Here is an 8,928-nt window from a genome sequence, read left to right on the forward strand (position 1 = left end):
CCCAGCAACTTGGGAGGCTGAGGCAGGAGGATCACAAGTTTGAGTTCAGTGTCAGGAACTTAGTGAGACTCTGTCTTAAAATAAAAAATAAAAATAAAAAAGGCTGGGGATGTAGCTCAGTGGCAAAGTGCCCCTAGTACCAAAAAACCAAAACACACACAATGCAACCACATAGTCCTGTGGGGATAGATATAGCCAAGGGCTGCAGCACCCTCTTCCCCTCATCAAGGGGTCTCTGCAGGGATTGTCCACCACCCTCTCACTCGGGGCTCACCTATCCCAGGTGTCCAGTTTACTACAAGTGAAAGCTGTCATAATCTTACTCCATTTAAAATGTCACTCAGATGGTAGGCCCATTTATGAGGCATTTCTCTTATTTTAGAAAAGTAATTAAATTACAAGGATAATATTCCTCTGAATCTCCCTGGGAATGTTCTGTTATCATCAGCATATCATCAAACATTTTTAGAAGTGGCAGTATTAGTATAAATCACCTAATAGGGCACTTTTAGTTGATATGATAAGCTCAGAGAAGTTAAGTGATTTACCTGATATTGCACAGCTAGTTAATAACACACATGAAACTGCAGTGATCTTTACTAATTGATAATTCAGTGAGTCCTACTGGGTTTATATATCTTCCTGCCTCTCAAACATATTACATACTATTTGCCTCGTTATGAGTTTGCTTCATATACAAAAACGACAGAATAAATTTACTATTAGAAATGATTCAGCCTCCTACCAAGATACAATGAATTTACATCAACCTCATTCCACCCGCTCCGTAACTAGTGACCCAGTGTGTGTGGGGTTGAGGGTACTGACTGGGTACTGACTGGCTCATCCCATCTCAGGTCTTTGTTTTGCTCCGTGTCCTAGACAGATGGACTCCTCTGTGGGTCCTGCATGTGTATAGAGCAAGTGGGGTGGAGTAGTGACCAGCTGCCACCCTGTCTCGACCACCCCTGCTCCTGGTGGTCACACCTGTGTGCCTTCCCCACATGGATCCATGTGGTCCAAGCCTCGGTATCTCATTCCCAAAGTTAGGCTCTGAAGGCCTGCAGCTTTCTGTGTGGTTTCTCTCTCGGGCTCTCTGTCTTAGGTCACTCCCTTGGATGAAGTCACCGTGGGAATGGCTCTATGGTGCAGAACTGGAGCCCCTGAGCCATACGAGGGAGCTTGAGGTAGAGGGAAGGCCTCATCAATGGCTCAGATGCAACCTCAGGAGAGACCCTGACCCTTCAGAAACACCAAGATTCATGACCCACAAAAACTGGGAAATAATAAACGATGATGTTCTCACCTGCCAAATTTTGGGGCCACTCATCACACAGCTGTAGCACTGGGTTTGCTTTACCTGACAGATGAGTCCTCCATTAAACATCTAGAAAACCATACCTTGAAATGACAAATGACATCAGAGAAGGAACTTTTGAGTGGATGACAGAAAATAAAACCAAAATTGAGTCTGGTGAGCACAGTACAGGCAAGGCTTTAATTGGGGCTTCGGCTGAAGGGACACAGTAGTGATGGAAAGGGGGACCGGGGTGCTTCCTGAACAAAGGGAGGCACAAGCTTGTATTGATTTGCTGGGGCTAGGTTAGAGTTATAATTTCCACTGGCCGGGGGAACAATTCCAAAAGTTGTTCTTCTTGCACAAGGCTTAAAACGGGGCGGTCACCATCAGCTTGTCTTCTTGGAGTGGGCACCGGCATCTTCTCCATATGGTGTGTGCACAGGTTCCTTCTGGGCCTTAGGATAGAACTGGAGGACTTTGGGCGCTTGGATTGCTCTACCTGAGGAATAGCTTAAAGCATTATAGAAGAAACAGCAGCTCCAACTGGCAATCAACAGTCTACACCCAGGACTGAGTAGAATCTAACACAAAACTTAAGGCAAAAGGGGACAGACATAATATGAAAACAGAGGTTCCAATCCCGTCACCCACCAGACATCTGGGGGCCCAAGGGAAGAGTCAGTGTCCAGCAAAAGCAGCTTTCATGTCCCTGGAAAGTAACCCAGACAATCATTGTTAACACCATGACCCACACATCAGGTAAGAAGTGCAATCTGCGAAGAAAACCTTCACACCCCAAAATCAAATAACCCCATTAATAAATGGACAAATGAACTGAACACACACTTCTGCAAAGAAGAAATACAAATGGTCAACAAATACATGAAGAGATGTTCAACATCAGTAGCAATTAGGGAAATGCAAATCCAAACTACATTGAGGTTTCAGCTCACTCCAGTCAGAATGGCAGCCACCAAGAATATGAACAAGGTTGGCAGTCTAGCCCAGGGGTAGAGTGCTTGTCTTGGGTTCAGTCCCCGGCACTGCAACAACAACAGATTAATAATAAATGCTGGAGAGGATGTGGAGAAAAGGAACATTTTATACACTGCAGGTGGGATTGTTAATTAGTATAACCACTATGGAAATCAGTATGGAGGGTCCTCAAAAGACTAGGCATGCACCCACCATATGACCCAATTATACCACTCCTCAGTATTTATCCTAAAGAATTAAAGTCATCATTTTACAGTGATACTGCGTACACATTCGATAGCAGCATAATTCATAATAGCCGATCTATATCGAACCAGCCTAGGTGTCCATCAGTGGGAACGGCAAAGAAAAGTTGGTAAATCTGCACAATGGAGTTTTATTCAGCCATAAATAAAAATAAAATTATGTAATTTGCTGGAAATTGGATGGAACTTGAGGACATTATGTTAAGTGAAGTATGTCAAACTCACAAGGTTAAGGGAAATACGTTTTCTCTCATATGTAGAAACTAGAGAGGAAAAGGAAAAAATAGGTTGATGGGGGGGGGTCTCATGAAAATCAACGGGAGGTCAGTAGAGGAAAGGGAACAGGGAGGGAGTGGAAGGCAGGGAGGGAGCAGGGAAGCGCTGGGGAGTGATACTGGCTGAATTATGTTGTCCTGCTGTGTGCCCGTATGAACATGGAATGACAGATTTCATCATGACACACAGCCATGATACACCAACTAAAGACATGCAAAGAAACAGAAATGTTATCTCTAGCAAAATGTGTGGGAAACTAATGATGTGTTGCCCAGCTGTGTGACCTCCAAAATTGGTGATTATAAGTTAACTAAAAATAAGGGAAGCAGGAGAGTTTATTTGGGTTTTTCCCTGGTAACAGTTTCAACTTGGGCTCGCACTCTGCTTCTGTGGTTTTATCACGGTCTCACGACTGGCCTCTTGGAAAGAGCACAGGGTAGAGAAGCCAATGCCGTGCTGCCAAGGGGAACAGTTCACTGTGCCAGGCGGTTATTTTGTTGTACCAGTCTCTGTCACACAGTGGTGGTCATTTTGAAGGCACACCCTTGTTTCTGTACCTCTCCTTGGGTTAACGTGGATAATCGGTTCCATGGTTTTTATTTTTACAGCTGCTTTATTTTTTTTTATCTGTAAGTAGTATACTTGGTCCATAGAATGGGATTTTATTACTAATATTATTAGTAGTAGTATTAGTATTTCTAATTAGTTATACGTGATGGTAGAAAGATCTTTGATTCATTGTATACAAATGGAGCAGAATTTTTCACTTCTCTGATTGCACATGAAGTAGAGTCACGCCATTCATGCAATTATACATGTACCTAGGGTAATATAAAATTCCACTATCTTTCCTACCCCATTACCCCTCCCCCCCCACCTTTACCCTATCCAAAGTTCCTCCAAGCTTCCCATGTCTCCACCATTATTGATCACGTCCACTTATCAGAGAGAACATTTGGCCTTTGGTTTTTTGGAATTGGCTTACTTCACTTAGCGTGATATTCTCCAACTCCACCCATTCACCTGCAGATACCATAATTTTATTCTCCTTTAACGCTGAGTAATATACCATGGTGTATATATACCACAGGTTCTTTATCTATTTATCTATTGAAGGGCATCTAGGTTGGCTCCACAGTTTAGCTATTGTGAATTGTGCTGCTATAAGCATTGATGTGGCTGTGTCCCTGTAGTATGCTGTTTTGAAATCCTTTGGGTATAAACCGAGGTGTGGGATAGCTGGGTCAAATGGTGGTTCCATTCCAAGTTTTCTAAAGAATCTTCATACTGCTTTCCAGATTGGTTGCATCAATTTGCAGTCCCACCGGCAATGTCTGAGTGTGCCTTTTCCACCACATCCTTGCCAACATTTACTGTTGCTTGCATTTTTGATAACTGCCACAGAATGGGAGTATTTGTAAAGAGTCGGTCATACTTGCAGCCAGTGAGATTTGGGGCTAAGAACAGCCAAATTAAATTTCTTCCAAGAGCTTTGCCATGCATAAATCTGGTTCCACATTCAACATCTCACGAGTGCGTGTGGGTGGACGTTCCCTGTGTTGGAACTGGCTCTTGTGCCCCTGCTCTGTCAGCCCTAGTCCAGTTGCAAGCATCATTGCAAGTCACTGATGGTCCCTCTTCTCTGCCTACAGTCAGTTGTGATGTTAGGGCCTTTGAGGCAGGAGCTGGGAGCTTTCTGAAGAAGGAGGGGAGTCTTCGTGGAGATCTCTGCATGCAGGATCAAGTGAAGGGACAGAAGTGCTAATAGGCATTGCCTAGTGAATGCTGTCCGTGGTCCAGGCACTCTACTCCACAGGGTAAACTGTCCCACATAGTGAGGTTGACTGAGAGATCAGGTCCTCCCAGAGCAAAGCTGAGCTGGGCCTCAGGTTCTGGGCTCCCTAGAAGCCTGGAAGGTTTGGGGTGTGAAGCAAAGTGGGAAGAGAGCAACTAAAACATTCCTGCACTGGCAGGTGGGTTTTCCCATCTCACAAGCTTCCAGGGCACTGGCCTCTGTGACACTAAGCAAATCACAGCAGGTGCCCCCTGCCTAGTCTGGGGTGGGGTGGACTCTGGCACTGATCTCGAGTCCTCTGGGGATGCAGAATAGCTCAATGTTGGTTTGGTTTCACAGCCTGAACCTTCTTTCCTTAAAGTACTGAGTGTTGTATTTTTTGTTGTTATTGTTTTGTTTTTCATGTGGTGCTGGGGATGGAACCCAGGGCCTTGCACATGCTCAGTATGTGCCTTAGCACGGAGCAACAACCTGGCTTGAATATTTTGTTTCCCTGCTCACCTCAATCTAAAATAAATATGATTTTATGGGTGTAGGGTTTAGCTCAGTGGTAGAGGGCTTGTTTAGCATGTGCAAGGCCCTAGGTTCTTTCCCTAGCACAGCAAAAAATAAACTATTCAAAATACATAAAAATCTGTAATGACTTCTTAAGATGATGACTTCATTGTCTTTAATGCTCTAGACCTGGCTTCTGTTTTGTTAACAATAGGGAAAGACTTTTGGAACTCAGATTTCTATAGCATAGTGACACCATCCAACAAGTTTTCCTAGCAGCACTTCAACCTACCAACGACCCACCCGACAGCACCCAGTCCACACCCACTGAACGTAAGAAGCCCAGGGTTCATGCCTGGATGTTCTCATGGTCACTCTGCAAACTTCTTGGGAAGTTCAGGTCTGGGATTCTGAAATTTGGTTGAAGCTTCTAAAGCATCCCCAAAACAGGGCTTCAACAGAAACAAACAAAAAAACCTTTCCAATTAACTTTCAGTCTCATCAGAGAATAGGTTGTAATAGACCTGGACTAGAATGCTGCCCTCCATAGATAACAGTTGGCTCCTCTTTGGAAAGGCTTTATGCCCAGGCTGCATACAGCTGCCTGAGTCGTGCCTCTGAAGTTCCTTACTGGGTCTCCACATCTCAGCAAAGGTCATCTGCCCATCGCCTTTAAGGAAGTGTTAGGGGCTGGAGGTGACTGCAGCTGGGGGCGGTGTCCATGAGCCACATTTGCAGCCAGGAGAAGAGTCTAGGTATTTGTCACTGTGTGCAGGGTCAGCAGAGGGCACAGTGAGCATCGTCCCAGGTTCATCAAAGTCCCCTTCCTAAAAATTGGAACAAATCCAAGAGGTTAAAGTGAAAATAGGAGCCAACATTTGAAGATAAACTAGAAAAAAATCCTAGATTTAGAAATGCTGAGAAAAGTAAGACAGTTCATTTCCACGTATTTCTCCTGAGATCGTGCTGCTTTCCACTAAGGAAACCTAATAGGTGGGACTGTGCTATTTCCATTTCTTTCCATTTCACTGAGTCCAGTGTCTAACGGTGCACACGCCCAAACTCTTAGTGGCATGGAATTTATTGGCTATTTTTCTGGGCCCTTTTTTAAGCCAGGACCTTGATGGATTGAAAAAGTAACAAATAGACAAAGTCATTTAATTATATAAAAAGATAAAGTTGCTCAAAAACACTATACAGTAGGCAAGCGTAACTTATGCAGAAAAAAAAAAAAACTCCAAAAAACCCTGAAGTGTGTTTATGAAGAGTGATTTTTGAGCTACCAAGTTACCAACATGTTGATAGCCTTATGTCTTTTTTACCTGACCTGACAGGTGATACCAGCTCATCATTATTCTGAATGATCACTGGAATCTGAACTCCAATCAACTACCAAATGGAGAATCTAGCAAATTCAGTGAAATTGCCTGGTACATAACGGGAAAGAAAAAGTAGTACCTTTTCCTCTTCCATCACAAGGTTCACAGCTGAGGCACCTATAACAGAAGATGATCAACACAAGAAAAGCTTACCAATTTATTTAATGCAAGCTTTATCTGACATTGGAGTCTTCACAATGAAGACCCAAAGAAATGGGGCAATGCACATTTTTATGCTTAGGCTTCATGAGTGTGGACAGTCATGGAGAAGTGTGGTTGGACAGAGGTTGGAGCTACTGGAACAGACTGGAGGGAACTTAGCAGGGCCCATGTGCTCTGATCCTTCTTGTTTTCTTGGCCTCTCTGAGGACAAGGAGATCCCTTTCCTCCAGGTCTAGTGAGGACACCTCTGGAGTGAGGGTCTTATGGCCCACTTCAGGGAAAAGTCAGCTGTGTTTATGGGTCAGGGGAGAAGGTCAGAGAATTCTTTCAAAGTTTTAGAAAGACTGGTTTCTTATTTCTGTTTCTGCTGTTTTCTCAAAAGTCAAGGTATTCCTTATTTAGGGGATAGTGAGTCCCAGATATTGTCATACTCCTCCCTCAAAAAAAAAAAAAAAAAAAAAAAAAAAAAACTAGAGAAAGAAAGGAAAAAGGCAAAAAAAAAAACACAAAACATGGAAAGGAAGGAAAAATGTTGGTAAGTCTATTCTATTCTACATTGAAAACACCTCCTTGGCATTTAGCCTTTGGAATTTAAAATATCTATTGGAGATTTTATAGGACCACAGTTATGTAGTTTTAGATTCCAAATGTGACCCAAATAAGTCATTTTCATGCATTTGAAACACCAAGGACTAGTTAAAAGAATGTGATGTGGGCTTTGGCAAAGGCACACCTGGATTTAAATAAAGTGCCCATCACCTGGTACTTGTGCAGTTTATTTAATCTCCCTTTTAGTCTTCTCATTCATAAAATCAAAGTTCAGAAAGAATGAATGACCATGATGAAGCACATCTAACATCCTACTCAAGGAGACTGAAATTTGTTTACCAGAGATTTATTAACAAATTTTATACCAGAGACTCTGCCCACTTCCCCCCCCCCCCCCCCAAAAAAAAAGTCTTTATAGACCCTATTTCTAATCAAAATGAAGTAATCCTTTCCTAACAAGGAAACAATAGAAAGAAACAGACAGAACCTGTGAAACAATGGTGTTTTTTCAAGACTGGAGGTTAGCCAACAAAGGACTGTGATCCTTGAAAGAAAGGAAGCACACTGGAAGCCCTGCTATTATGTAGGTTAGTATCCAGGGAGTTTCCAAGCTGCAGGGCAGGTCAGGGAGCCCTGGTGCGGCCCAGCAGGCTGAGATGGAAACAGGGCGGAGGGGCCAGGGAGGTACAGCAGGTCCAGCTACCTAAAAGGAGTAGCAGAAAAGATACCTTTGCCTCACACAGACCTAAAACCATGTCTTTTTTTCTCTCTGATAGAAAACCTCATGATTAATGGATTTCCAACAGAACATACAGCAAGCAGGACCTTACCTCAACAGTGCAACAATATTAGCTCTAAAATAAATGCTGAAGAATATGTATAAGAATTTTAAGCACGTACACAGATAAAGTTCACAATATATCCAATACGTTATAAGGAATGCAAAAAGCAGAAAAATATGACTCAGAACTAGGAAAAGAAATTGAATAATGACAAACCTAGAAATGTCACAGATGATATAAGTAGACATTTAAATCATCTTAATGACTGTTATATGAGAAAAAAATTAAGCACATTAATTAGAAACATAGAATTTATTTTTAAAATGATCAGGCTTCTAGAGATAAAAATGTCTAAGATGGAAAATAAAGTGGATGGAATTATTGGCAATCTAGGAATGACAAATTAATAGCTTAATGGCTGGGAGACCTATGACACAAAATGAAAAATGTGAGAGTAAAAGTGTAAGAAATTAAACAAATTATTATTGAATCGTGAAACAATTTGAAGAGGCCTATTATATGTGTAATTGAACAGAGGAGGCAATTTTGAAGAACAGAAAAAATACATAGCAAAAAAAAAATGGTGGAAATATTTTAAAATCTGAAGGAAACTACAGCTCAGAGAAACCCAATGAAACCCAGGTACAGGAAAATTATACCATGGCACATCATAATCGAGGTGCTCAAGACAAGTGAGGAAGAAAATATAAAAGCAATAAGAGAAAGATGGAAAAGAATTCATGTGGGCAACATCTCTAGTGCTCAAAGAAAAAGATGCCACATGGAATTTTATACCCAGTGGAAATAGCTCTGAAAAACCAAAGATGGAAAAAAAGAACTTTTTCAGACATACAGAAACTGAAACAATCCATCTTTTGTGGATGTGCAAGACAAAAATTGTTCATGAAATGTTGAATGTCTCTTAAGGCCTCTAATGGCATAACGAAGA

The sequence above is a fragment of the Marmota monax genome, unplaced genomic scaffold, assembly GCF_021218885.2.
Source record: "Marmota monax isolate L192 unplaced genomic scaffold, Marmota_monax_Labrador192_F-V1.1 WCK01_AAM20220418_F8-fsc00040, whole genome shotgun sequence".
Taxonomy (NCBI): domain Eukaryota; kingdom Metazoa; phylum Chordata; class Mammalia; order Rodentia; family Sciuridae; genus Marmota; species Marmota monax.